Genomic DNA, 13891 nt, shown 5'->3' with positions numbered 1-13891 from the left:
TACACCAACTTTTTTGTCACAGCTGTAGCGTCTCTGGGGTTGTTAGGTGAAGCTGACACATCGGGTGGCGGAGCAGCGGCAGGGTAGCCTGGCGGTAGTGGACAGTCTGGGCAGCAGAAGACCAGGAGAGAGGCCGAAGACCATTATTACAGCTAAAACAGCACTGAAAACAGATATCACCAAAGCTATTGTGTGAACCGACACCTTACCGTGGTGGAGGGGTTTGAGTACCTGAATGATCCTAGGAGCTATGTTGTCCGGGGCTTAATGCCCCTGGTAGGGTCTCCCAAGGCAGACAGGTCCTAGGTGACAGGTCAGACTAAGAGCGGTTCCAGCCCCCTATGATTAAAAATACATCAAGGAAGTGTACGTCGCCCGGAATGGCGTCACCGGGGCCCCACCCTGGAGCCAGGCCCGGGGTTGGGGCTCGCAGGCGAGCGCCTGGTGGCCGGGTCTTTGCCCACGGGACCCGGCCGGGCACAGCCCGAAGGAGCGACGTGGGCCCGCCCTCCAGTAGGCCCACCACCCGCAGGGGGGTTCAGAAGGGGCCGGTGCGGTGTGATTTGGGTGGCTGTCCTGGGCGGGTGCCCCGGCGACCCAATCCCCGGACGGTGACTCTAGCCATGGGGACATGGAATGTCACCTCGCTGAGGGGGAAAGAACCTGAACTGGTGCGGGAGATTGAGCGCTACCGGCTAGAGATAGTCGGGCTCTCCTCCACGCACAGTCTGGGCTCTGGAACCCAACTCCTTGAGAGAGGCTGGACTCTCTTCTACTCTGGAGTTGCCCGCGGTGAGAGGCGGCGAGCTGGTGTGGGCTTGCTCATTGCTCATAGCTCCCCAGCTCAGCCGCCATGTGTTGGAGTTTTCCCCGGTGAACGAGAGGGTCGTTTCCCTGCGCCTCCGGGTCGGGGATAGGTCTCTCACTGTTGTTTCGGCCTATGGGCCAAACGGCAGTGTAGAGTACCCGGCCTTCTTGGGGTCCCTGGGAGGGGTACTGGAGAGTGCTCCAACTGGGGACTCCATCGTTCTGCTGGGGGACTTCAACGCTCACGTGGGCAGCGACAGTGTTGCCTGGAGGGGAGTGATTGGGAGGAACGGCCTCCCTGATCTGAACCCGAGTGGTGTTCTGTTGTTGGACTTCTGTGCCAGTCACAGTTTGTCCATAACGAACACCATGTTCAAGCATAAGGGTGTTCATCAGTGCACATGGCACCAGGACACCCTAGGCCGGAGGTCGATGATCGACTTTGTGGTCGTGTCATCTGACCTCCGGCCGTATGTCTTGGACACTCGGGTGAAGAGAGGGGCTGAGCTGTCAACTGATCACCACCTGGTGGTGAGTTGGTTTCGCTGGCAGGGGAGGAAGCTGGACAGACTTGGCAGACCCAAACGTATTGTGAGGGTCTGCTGGGAACGTCTGGTGGAACCCTCTGTCGGGGAGGTCTACAACTCCCACCTCCGGGAGAGCTTTGACCAGATCCCGAGGGAGGCTGGGGACATTGAGTCCGAATGGGCCTTGTTCTCCGCCTCCATTGTTGACGCGGCTGTTCGGAGCTGTGGCCGTAAGGTCTCCGGTGCCTGTCGTGGCGGCAATCCCCGAACTCGGTGGTGGACACCGACAGTAAGGGATGCTGTCAAGCTGAAGAAGGAGTCCTATCGAGCCTGGCTGGCTCGGGGGACTCCTGAGGCAGCTGACGGGTACCGGCAGGCCAAGCGTGCTGCAGCACGGGCGGTCGCGGAAGCAAAGACTCGGGCCTGGGAAAAGTTCGGGGAGGCCATGGAGAAGGACTACCGGTCGGCCTCGAGGAAATTCTGGCAAACCATCCGGCGCCTTAGGAAGGGGAAGCAGCACCCCGCCAACACTGTTTACGGTGGAGGCGGGGAGCTGTTGACCTCGACTGGGGATATCGTCGGGCGGTGGAAGGAGTACTTCGAGGATCTCCTCAATCCCACTGACACGTCTTCCATAGAGGAAGCAGAGGCTGGGGACTCGGAGGTTGATCCATTCATCACCCAAGCCGAAGTCACCGAGGTAGTCGGGAAGCTGCCCGGTGGCAAAGCACCGGGGGTGGATGAGATCCGCCCTGAGTACCTAAGTCTTTGGATGTTGTGGGGCTGTCTTGGCTGACACGTCTCTGCAACATCGCGTGGCAGTCGGGGACAGTGCCTCTGGACTGGCAGACCGGGGTGGTGGTCCCTCTATTCAAAAAGGGGGACCGGAGGGTGTGTTCCAACTACCGGGGGATCACACTCCTCAGCCTCCCTGGTAAAGTCTATTCCAGGGTACTGGAGAGGAGAATTCGGCCGATAGTCGAACCTCGGATTCAGGAGGAACAATGCGGTTTTCGTCCTGGCCGTGGAACACTGGACCAGCTCTATACCCTCAGCAGGGTGCTGGAGGGTTCATGGGAGTTTGCCCAACCAGTCCACATGTGTTTTGTGGACTTGGAGAAGGCATTTGACCGTGTCCCTCGTGGCATTCTGTGGGGGGTGCTTTGGGAGTACGGGGTCGAGGGCCCTCTACTAAGGGCTGTACGGTCCCTGTACGACCGGAGCAGGAGCTTGGTTCGCATTGCCGGCAGTAAGTCAGACCTGTTTCCAGTACATGTTGGACTCCGGCAGGGCTGCCCTTTGTCACCGGTTCTGTTCATTATTTTTATGGACAGAATTTCTAGGCGCAGTCATGGGCCGGAGGGGATCTGGTTCGGGAGCCACCGGATTTCATCCCTGCTTTTCGCAGATGATGTTGTCTTGTTGGCTCCTTCGAGCCGGGACCTCCAGCATGTTCTGGGGCGGTTTGCAGCCGAGTGTGAAGCAGTTGGGATGAGAATCAGCACCTCCAAGTCTGAGGCCATGGTTCTCGACCGGAAAAAGGTGGCTTGTTCCCTCCAGGTTGGGGGAGAGCTCCTGCCTCAAGTGGAGGAGTTTAAGTATCTCGGGGTCTTGTTCACGAGTGAGGGAAGGATGGAGCGTGAGATTGACAGGCGGATCGGTGCGGCGGCCGCAGTAATGCGGTCGTTGTATCGGTCTGTCGTGGTGAAGAGAGAGCTGAGCCGAAAGGCGAAGCTCTCGATTTACCGGTCAGTCTGCGTTCCTACCCTCACCTATGGTCATGAACTTTGGGTCATGACCGAAAGAATAAGATCCCGGATACAAGCGGCCGAAATGAGTTTCCTCCGCAGGGTGGCAGGGCGCTCCCTTAGAGATAGGGTGAGGAGCTCTGTCACGCGGGAGGAGCTCGGAGTAGAACCGCTGCTCCTCCACATCGAGAGGAGTCAGCTGAGGTGGCTCGGGCATCTGTATCGGATGCCCCCTGGACGCCTCCCTCGGGAGGTGTTCCAGGCATGCCCCACCGGGAGGAAGAGACCCCGAGGAAGACCCAGGACACGCTGGAGTGACTATGTCACCCGGCTGACCTGGGAACGCCTTGGGATCCTCCCGGAGGAGCTGGAGGAAGTGTCCGGGGAGAGGGAAGTCTGGGTATCCCTGCTCAGGCAGCTGCCCCCGCGACTCGGCCCCGGATAAGCGGAAGATAATGGATGGATGGATATTGTGTGAGTCGAGCATAGAGAATGCAACCAACAACGCCAACCAATAAGAGGCAGAGTAGGGCGGGTCTTATGAGAGATCACGTGGGAGCCACAATAATGGGGGTCTATCTTTTGGAGCAGTATGATTGCGCCCTCTGCTGTTCAAACAGAATAATACAATGACAAGGAGAGATGGTAGAATGCATTTATATTGCTTTTCCTTGATAGATTCACAAGCTTTATGAGTGAAAAAACATGTGACATGTTGGTAGCTGCATTTTTTTTTAGCGCGAAAAGTCGTTATGTTGTTAAATCCCTAGTATTTATTCCTTTTGTATGTTCAAAATCATATTTAATTAAAGGTATAATTTTCATTTTAGATATTTTAATTACTTACAATCAACAAACAGGAACCGTCACCAGTCTGATTCTGATTCATGCTGTAGTTAATTCTGGTGTACTAAACATTTTTGCCTTCTCATTTGAATGAAAAAAAAATGAAAGAGCTCAGAGTAGAGTGCAGGCTTCTGTGGGGGCTCTGGCAGAATTCTCTCTGTAAAACAAGTGGATTATCTGGTTAGTCTGGTTAGCAAAGCTACAGAAGGAAGGGAATTGAAATTGCTCAATAGTGAAACAGCACAGATTTCATGCTGTGTGTATACTAATCCCTAGAATCCACCAGATACATGTCTGGCCCGCCTCCACTTCGTAACGGCTCCGCCACGGCAGCGGAGCTGATAGGTTTCACTCTAGTCTATGTGTTTACTTCCACTGGCTCCGCTGCGTCGCGTATCTGATCCGTCCCATCTCCGGCAGTCCAGAGCCTTCCGGAGCAGATACGCAGAACTTCTATTTCTGCTGGATGCCGGAGCACGACGCAGCAATTCAGCAGAATTCAGCACAGAGCAGTCAAGAAGTCAGACACCAAAATAACAACATAACATCCGGTTATGTTGACATAAAAAAAACATAAAACACTCCATGCTGACGCCAGCACAAAAATCTCAAAAAAGACAAATACAAGCACTTTTTCTCATCCTTTGGTTGGAAACACTTTGTGTTGTGTGCAGTTGCGCGTGATTATGTAATTATCGCGGGAACTCCTCGGTCTGGCAGCTCTAGCTGTCCGGCAGTACTGCGCCGTGCCGGACTCAAGACGCAGCCAGTGGGGTTGCCGGACGCAGACGACGGAGCAAAACCATACTGGAGCCGGAACACAACGCGCATGCATCAAGTGGAATCTTTGGGTAAGGGAGGATATTTGATGGGATATCAGCAAATGTTGAATTCATTCATAATATTTTAAACAGGAGTTTTTGCATTTCCTGTATTACTGCATTATTGCTACTGCAACTGCTCCAGCTACCTCTACTAGCTATCACTGCTACAGAACTATTCCTTTACTGCTGAGTGATGTGAAGGACCTCTTCAACAAAAATAGAGGGTGTTCAAATATGGAGACAAGGCACAGCTGAAACATGTTTAGGCGGAACTCTAGGTCCGGCTGAAAGAGGTAAAGCTACAAGTAAGGTGGAGCACAGGTTGAGAGGTAACAACATTAGGAATGGTCTGGGATGGTATGAAAACTGTCATGGGCTGTTAAAAGAAGAGCAGCAGCAAAGCAATCCAGGATGAGGTGAGAGCTAACCAGTTCAACCACTTCTACAACAGATTTAATTGCCTGGTTTTGCAGTCTGTCCAGTTATCACCCCCTCATCTCCCCTGTAAAATTCAGATCTACCAATTCAGTTCAGTCAAATTCATACATTGCCAAAGCAAGTCAGAAATAAACAAAACAACAAAAATATACTATGTACAGTATTTATATATACAGTATTTACCTTCCACCCCTGACATGAAAGTCAGTTAATAAACATGTAATGTGAACGCGATATGTGATATAGAAAAATGTATCTTGGTGACTGGGCTGAAAAATGGGTGATTTTTATTTATGTCTACATTAGTAGAAAAACATTTACAATTATTCTGTCTGTTACCTCACAATTTAATCATGTACGTCCCACAGACAAAATATTGGCTCTTATCAGGCGTGTCTTTCAATATGCTGGTGCATACCCAAAGTTATTTATCTTTCATTATCCAGTATAGTTATATGACCTAGTAATCAGCGTTCACAAAAGGTAATACCTTTGCCATTTACACAAACTACAAAAATGCTTCTAGATGCTTACATGCCTCTAGTGTATTGTAGGCAAATTCTCAATCTCTGGGATACGTGTTCAACACTGCATAATTGTTTTGTAAATTGTTAAATGTGCAATATCCGAATCACGGAAGCTGCATTTTTTTATAAAGATAAAATGCCAAACAGCATTGTAACGATGTACTGCAGTGTTGCAGAGATGTGCTGGCATACAAATCTTGTTCTCCAGAAAAACCTGTTTGTTTGGTACAGACCCCAATAAATGTCACATCATCAGGATTTTAATAGTTTTTTAGTTAAAATGAGGTTCAGATGTGGAAATGATCATTCCTGCTATTTGTTTATCGTGTCCCAATTGTAATGTCTGCAAAAATAACTGCAATATGATTTTTGCCATGTTATGCAGCCCTAGTTAAATGCATGCCAAATTGCTGATATTTCATATTACACTGCTTTGGATGACCATGCAGCCAAAGAAGCTGCCAAATTTAACATCCCTGTCCATTCAAAATCCTGTCCTTCCAGACCTGCTAATAATCACCTAGTGATGTAGCCCTTGCACAAGAGAGCTCTGATGTTGAGAATATACATTGTTTCTCATGTATGCACACATCTTAAGAAAAAAAATCCTGTAAATCATTGATGTGAATATTCGGAAATGTTTTCTATGCAAGAATGGTGAAACATTCTTTCCCATATATCGAGTATTTAACGGCATCTAGCGGTGAGGTTCTAGATTGCAACACTCCCTCACTCACCCCTCCCTTTCTGAAGACGTTGGAGAAGCTCCAGAAGCTCCAGTTGCCCTCATGGACAAGAAACACATTTTCTAAATATGGACTCAACAGCGTAGAGTATTTCTACTAATTCAAGTGATGAGGTAAAGCTAGCTGTATTTAGTTATTTAGTCTATAAAACTATAGGTTATAACTCAAAAAAGAAAATTAATTAGGATCATACAAAGAAATTCTGGAGCACTGAAAAATATTCACAAAATGTATTAACTTGATGATGAGCGGACTTCTCCTCAGTTTCTGTCACATTAAGTCATTACTTCGACTGTCTTTTGTCAGGCCTGGGCTTGAAAGGAGGACTCGGGAGCAGAATTTAGGACAATTAGAGCAGGCTTTTATTGTGAAATGTGTTTTCTTCACTTGAACTCTTAAGCAAGGTGACAAATAAATAGGCTATAAATCACAATATCTCATCTGCAGGCTGAGGAAACAAGAAACAGTACAACAACAAATTGAGGCAAAACAACCTCAAAGAAAAAGGGAAAGGAAACAGAAAATCACTCCTGAGGAGGCAAAGAAAAGAACTAAGAACTAAACTACTCTGGCTTACTCGGCTATGAAAACTTATAACAAAAAAAAACAATCACTCCAATTGGAGAATGAAGAAAAGGCTATAAACATAAACTACTCTCTCGACTGACTATGAAAAATTAATGAAACAAAAGAGGCACTCCACCGGAGGCAAACAAATGGCTATGAACTTAGACTTGAATACACTGAGAAAAATTACAAACAAAAGTCACTCACTTAATAGGATCAAGAAAAAGAAATACAAACTTTGATTCTTGGCTTGAACGAGGCTGTGAATGAGAGCTGGGGTGCGCGACGAATACAACACTCTGGCAGAGAACAAAAGGAGACTATAAGACACATCAGGTGAGGGAACACAGGTGGAAACAATTAGGGATTAGGGGAGACGTCAGACTGGTGGCACATGAGGAAGGGCAAGTGACCTGAAACGAGAGGAGAGTTACTTTTCAAAATAAAAAAGGAAGTTCACGAGACACAAAACCCAGGACAAGACATCCCTCACCACAGTGTGACATCTTTGGCACACTCCCAGCCTAAATACCTTAGTTAATACAGTTGTGCCCTAAGTTTACATACCCTGGCAGACTTTGTTGTTTGATAATACATGGCTTCACCCAACCACTAACCATGAGTGAAAGAAAAGTTCTTGTATTATCATTCATATTCTCTGAAAAATGGCCAAAAAAATCAAAATTCTGCCAGGGTATGTAAACTTTTGAGCACAACTGTATCTCCATGTGTTGTCTTACTGCAACAGATATGGAATAAATCTAAATGAATCTTGCTAATGCAATGTTACCACCAGCTCTCTGAGAGGCACAAACTGAACTTATACGTGGTGGCATTTCTTTTCAGTGCTAATAAACATTGTACATTATCTAGGTTTTGTACCATTAGCAGCGGGGGGAAATATATATTTTGGTCGGTTGTAATCTTTAACGTTACTCTTACCTGTCCAACAGAAAGCAGGACATTTCAGCATCAGTCTGCAAACATTTATGGCATCACTTTTCCAGATCTCATTTAGTGTCTTGGAGTTTACGATAATGATTCATTCATTCATTCATGTGATTTATTTTGTACAAAATAAGTATGAACATCCATCCTTTATCAGATTGTGGTTTCAAATTTCTCACAATACAAATTGTTTGGCAGGAAACAGCCAAGCGAAAACACAAAAGGCCCTCACTAGTTCCAGGTTTGCCTGTCTGGGCTACTGTAGAAACATGCCCGTGCAACATGGTGACCTCCGTGGACGAGGCCCGATCCCTATGTAGAAATAAATGGCTCTTTCTAAGGTAATGAAAGCACTCTTATTTTTGTGCGCTGATTAAAACATACTTATGAATATTATATTCGGACCGAGACAAAAATCAATATTCCAATTTTTTTCATAGTGATCCAAGCGAGATTTCATTGGCGTGTGATTTCTGGATGTGTTTCCAATCACGTATCTACCCTGTGCCCAATCCAAATGTCCTATCAGCTGTTGTTTAACATCATTATAACAACTCATTGTGGCCGTGAGTGCTTTTTTTTTCTTCCGTTACTGCAGTACTCCTCCACAGTACCACAGTGAAGTTAGTTTTAAGTTGGATATTTGACAGACATTCGCTCTTCTTCGCTCCGGGTAAACCTATCGAATATTCAACTTAAAACTAACTTCACCGCGGTCACACAGGTCATCATTAGCTACAACAACACGGTCAGATTTGCGAACGGTACCTGTTTCTTTGGTAAGCAAAAATCATGGCGTGCTCCAAACTTGACAAAAAGTGAAAGGTGGATTCCGAAAATCGTGAATTTAAGACAGAGTAGACTGACAAATATGCATTTGTGCTGCCCGCGGGGAGCACAAAACCAATGTGTTTAATCTGTAATGAGATAGTTGCCCTTGTCAAAAGTGGAAACATAAATCGTCATTATGAAACAAAGCATGGCCACTTCGAGCAGAATTACCCACAAAACTCTGAGGTAAGGACCAGAAAAATAAGCCAAATGCAAGCATCATACCAAGCAACACGCACTATGATAGTCAGGTCAGCCACACAACAGGAGCATGGAACTGAAGCTTCACTGCAAGTGGCATGGGTCTTGGGCAAGCACAAAAAAATCATTCACTGACGCGGAAATCGTGAAGGAGTGCATGAATGAAGTAGCAATCGCTCTGTTTGAGGGAACTCAAAAAGATGACATCATACAAAAAATAAATCAAATACCCCTCTCTGATTCCACTGCAGTAAGACGAACTGAAATCCTTGCTGATGATTTATTGGACCAAATGAAATCTGCTGTTAAAAAGGCTAAATGCATTTCATTGGCTTTGGATGAATCCACAGACAACACAGATAATGCCCAACTTCTGGTGTTTGTCAGATTTTTTGATGAAGAGAAGGGGGAATCCTTCGAAGATGTGTTAGGCCTCACAAACCTTCATGGGCATACAAGAGGGGATGACATTTATGAAGAAGTGATGGAGATGTTGAGAGACCGAGAGATAGACCTGAAGCATGTTGTTTCCATTGCTACTGATGGAGCCCCAAGTATGACTGGGAGAGGGAGGGGATTAGTGTCCCGCTTAAAGGTTCATCACCCTGACCTCATAGCATGCCACTGTGTCATTCATCAGATGGTTTTGTGTGCCAGCCTTGGAAAGGAGTACTCAAAAATCATGACAACAGTAATGAGACTTGTCAATTTTTTGAGGGCATCAACTGCTCTGCAGCATCGCTTGCTGCACACATTCCTCACAGAGGTTAAGGCAGAATTTGATGATTTGCTTCTACACAACAATGTCAGGTGGCTCAGTAAAGGCAATGTACTGGAGCGATTTTGGACACTACGGAAAGACCTAGAAACGTTTCTGTTGAATCAGAAGAGTCCAAAAGCAAAACCATTTCTGGAATTCCTGCAAAACAAGGAAAACATGGAAATTGCTACATTTCTATCAGACATTACTTGCCACCTCAATAATCTGAATTTGAAACTTCAGGGCAAAAATAACACAGTGTGTAACCTCATGTCAGCTATCCGTGCCTTTCAAAGCAAACTGGAAATATTCAAAAGTGACATACAGGAGGAGGGCCTGCTTCACTTTCCAAAACTGAAAAGTCAAGCTTCAGGAACACAGCATCACAGTTATGTGGCAGTCCTGGACAAATTGATTGAAAATTTTGAAACCCGGTTTGGAGATTTCCCTCTGGGAAAACAAGTCTTACTGTGCATTGAAAATCCATTCCTGGTGAAAAATATCACAGAATTCTCGATTGAAGCCCTGAAGGTCTGCCTATGGGCTAGTGTTGCTTCTCTTTAATCAGAGCTGATTGAGCTTCAGGAAAACCTTGCACTGCAGGAATCTCTTTGTGACCCTGCAACCTTTTGGACGAAGATGGTCCCTGCAGCAGGTGTCCCCGTCTTGCAGAAAATGGCCCTGAACATTCTCACCGTCTTCCCTTCAACATACTCTTGTGAGTCAGCCTTTTCAACGATGACTACGGTGAAGAACAAATACAGGAGTACACTCACTAATGAACACTTACACCAGTGTCTATGCCTGGCCCTCACCTTTTGTGCCCAAGTTTAAAGTCAAGTCAAGTCAAGCTTTATTTATATAGCACCTTAGCCAAGGTGCTTTACAATTAAAAACAAATACAATTACAATTAAATACATCGGATAAAAGCACAATAAAACACAATAAAACAATAAAATAAACAATAAAATAAAATATAAGAAACAATAAGAACTGTCATGATAAAACAATCAGTCAGTTAGGAGTGTTAAAAGCCAGGGAGAAGAGGTGGGTTTTTCGGCAGGGATTTAAAATTTTCTAAATTTGGAGCTGTTCTAATGCAGAATGGCAATTTGTTCCAAAGTTTTGGAGCAGCGACCACGAAGGCTCGATCACCTCTTGTTTTTAGCCTAGATTTTGGTATGCTGAGGAGGAATTGGTCGGCTGACCGTGATGTTCTACATGGAGTGTGGGCAACAAGCAGGTCACCTAGATAAGGGGGAGCCAAGCCATTCATGGCCTTGAAAGTCAATAATAAAATTTTAAAACTTATCCTCTGGCAAACAGTGGAGGGACCTCAACACTGGGGTTATGTGCTCAGTTTTCCTGGTGCCTGTTAAAAGGCGAGCGGCCGCATTTTGGACCAGCTGGAGACGTTGGATAGAGGACTGGTCTAGGCCCACATACAGAGCGTTGCAGTAGTCCAGCCGGTTTGTAATAAAAGCATGTACCACTTTCTCTGAGTCACCCGGGGGAAGGTAGGCTTTTATTTTGCTTATTAATCTCAATTGGAAGAAGCTTGAGCTGACCACCGATGAAATTTGTTTTCCAAATTTAAAAGAACTATCAAGGTGCACTCCCAGACTTTTCACGGAATTGAGCATATTTGAGGAGATAGGCCCAAGGATAGGTTCATCCCCCAATGGCAGTGGGGCGCAAACACAATAACTTCTGTCTTGCTCTCATTTAATTTTAAAAAGTTTTAGGACAGCCACAACTTAACTTCGTCCAGACAATCAAGCAGAGGTTGCAATGCACCTTTGCTTTTGATTTTTAAGGGCATGTATATCTGAACATCATCAGCAAAACAGTGGAACGAGACATTATGCTTTTCAAATATAGAACCTAGGGGCAACATATATAATGAAAATAGGGTGGGGCCCAGAACCGAACCCTGGGGGACACCACATATGAGATAAATAATCTCCCAGGCGAATTGAAAAATTCCTGTCCGTCAGGTAGGAGTTAAACCATTTTAGAGCAGTACCCCTGATCCCAACATAGCTCTCCAAGCGGGACAGGAGGATATTGTGGTCGACTGTGTCGAAAGCAGCTGTTAAGTCGAGGAGAACAAGGACTGACGAGTGACCGGAGTCGACTGCTAAGATCAAATCATTAAAAATCTTTAAAAGAGCTGTCTCAGTGCTATGAAGCTGTTTAAAACCAGATTGAAATTTTTCATGGATACCATGTTGATCTAAAAAATCTTGAAGCTGCGATGAAACAACTTTCTCCATGACTTTGGACAGAAAGGGCAATTTGGAAATGGGCCTAAAGTTGGAGAGTACAGTGGGATCGAGATTTTTGTTTTTTAACAGGGGTTCTACAACAGCATGTTTAAAATGAGCAGGAACACAACCAGACACAAGACACGTATTTATCAGTGAAAGGATTGATGTCCCCACAGTGTCAAAAACCTCCTTCAACAGGCGAGAGGGAATGTTATCAGAAGGGCAGTTAGTAGGGCGGAGATGATGGACAACTCCCTGTGGAGCTGCCAGTGAGATGGGCTCAAAATGATCCAACACTGCTGGGCACATAGATACCATATGAGGGTCAAGATCAGTGGAACTGGACAACGAGGATCTGAGGACAGATATTTTCTCAGCAAAAAATCTTAAGAATCTATCACAGAAGATGGGCGAAGGTGTGACATTGGCTGCGTCGCACGGATTGGCCAAAGAATTAAAGGCACTGAACAATACCTGTGGCCTATGACAGTTTTTGGAGATTAATTGAGAAATAAATGCAGTTTTTGCACTTCTAACAGCTTCTTGATAGTCAGACAGACAACTCTGCAAAATCTCATACGACACTTGAAGCTTCTCCTTTTTCCATCACTGTTCCGCCTGCCGACAGGCACGTCTCAAGGAGCGGGTATGGTTATTTAGCCATGGTTCTGAAGGTGCTTTTGAGTGTTTCCTTCTTAGAGGGGCAACAAGATCTAAAATGTTAATGCAGGTACAATTGAAAAGATCCAAAAGACTATCAGCAGACAAGGTTTCAGTGTGTGCATCTAAGCTAAAGAGCACAGTGTCTTTAAAGGCAGCAGAGAATTTCGATGGGGTGTTGCTGGTTATAGCACGGCGGTGAAGTGCAGGAGGAGAGGGTTTTACAGAGCAGGCGACAGTTGTAGTGAACAGAACAGGCAGATGGTCTGATATACATGTGTCACAAATTTCATTAATAACGACAGAGACACCAAGGGACAGCACAAGGTCCAACGTGTGCCCCTTCTTGTGGGTGGGACCTGTCACTGCCTGAGTGAGGTTAAAGGAGTTAATTAAATCAATGAAATCTTTAACCATAGGTTTCTCCTCATAGCATACGTGGATATTAAAATCACCACAGATTAAAAGATGGTCATAGTCTAATACAATGCCAGATAAAAATTCGGAAAATTCCTTTATAAAATCCTTGTTGAATTTTGGTGGTCGATACACCACTGCACAGAGGACAGGGGACAGGCCATTTAGTTCAAACAGTAGCAGCTCAAAGCTAGAGTAATTAACAGGTGTAGCCAACTGGCACTGGAAGACAGATTTAAAAACAGCTGCCAGTCCTCCACGTTTACCAGTGGTTCGAGGAGAGCTAAAGTAGGAGCAGTTAGGAGGGAGAAGTTCCGAAAAAGCTGAACACTCCCCAACTTGCAGCCATGTCTCGGTTAAGAACATGAAATCCAGAGTGTGGGATGTAAAGAAATTATTCAATATAAAAGTTTTATTTGATATGGATCTTGCATTAACCAGGACAATATTAAGGTCCATGTTATTCTGAGTTGGTGCATGGAGTAGAGGGTGAAGATTGGCTTGGTTAACACCGCGCTGCTGATGTGAGGAGCACCCAGCTCTGGACATTGTCAGATTTGTAAAATTAGCAGATTTAATAGCCCTTGATTTACACCGAGAGTATCTGTTTGAAATGGTCGTTATGTTATAAATATCTGGTGGAAGTGGCCACAAGATGGGGCTAGTGAATGGGGTCATACTAATTGTTATATTAATTGCAACAGGACTGGGTCTGAGTGGAGGGCACACATTCGGTCTTACATGCTGCCTCCCAGAGATCCTAACAGGAATGA

General features: G+C 45.7%; 1 protein-coding gene across 1 annotated transcript in view; it reads left to right on the top strand.

Moving 5' to 3' along the window:
• dtx3la (deltex E3 ubiquitin ligase 3L a) overlaps positions 1-13891 on the top strand; it is a 33111-nt gene that overhangs the window by 751 nt on the left and 18469 nt on the right. The gene's annotated exons all lie outside the window — the stretch shown is intronic.

Source organism: Pagrus major, chromosome 19 (genome assembly GCF_040436345.1).
Source record: "Pagrus major chromosome 19, Pma_NU_1.0".
Lineage (NCBI taxonomy): Eukaryota > Metazoa > Chordata > Actinopteri > Spariformes > Sparidae > Pagrus > Pagrus major.
Note: the sequence above shows the minus strand (reverse complement) of the source record. Positions and strands in the feature narration are given on the sequence as shown.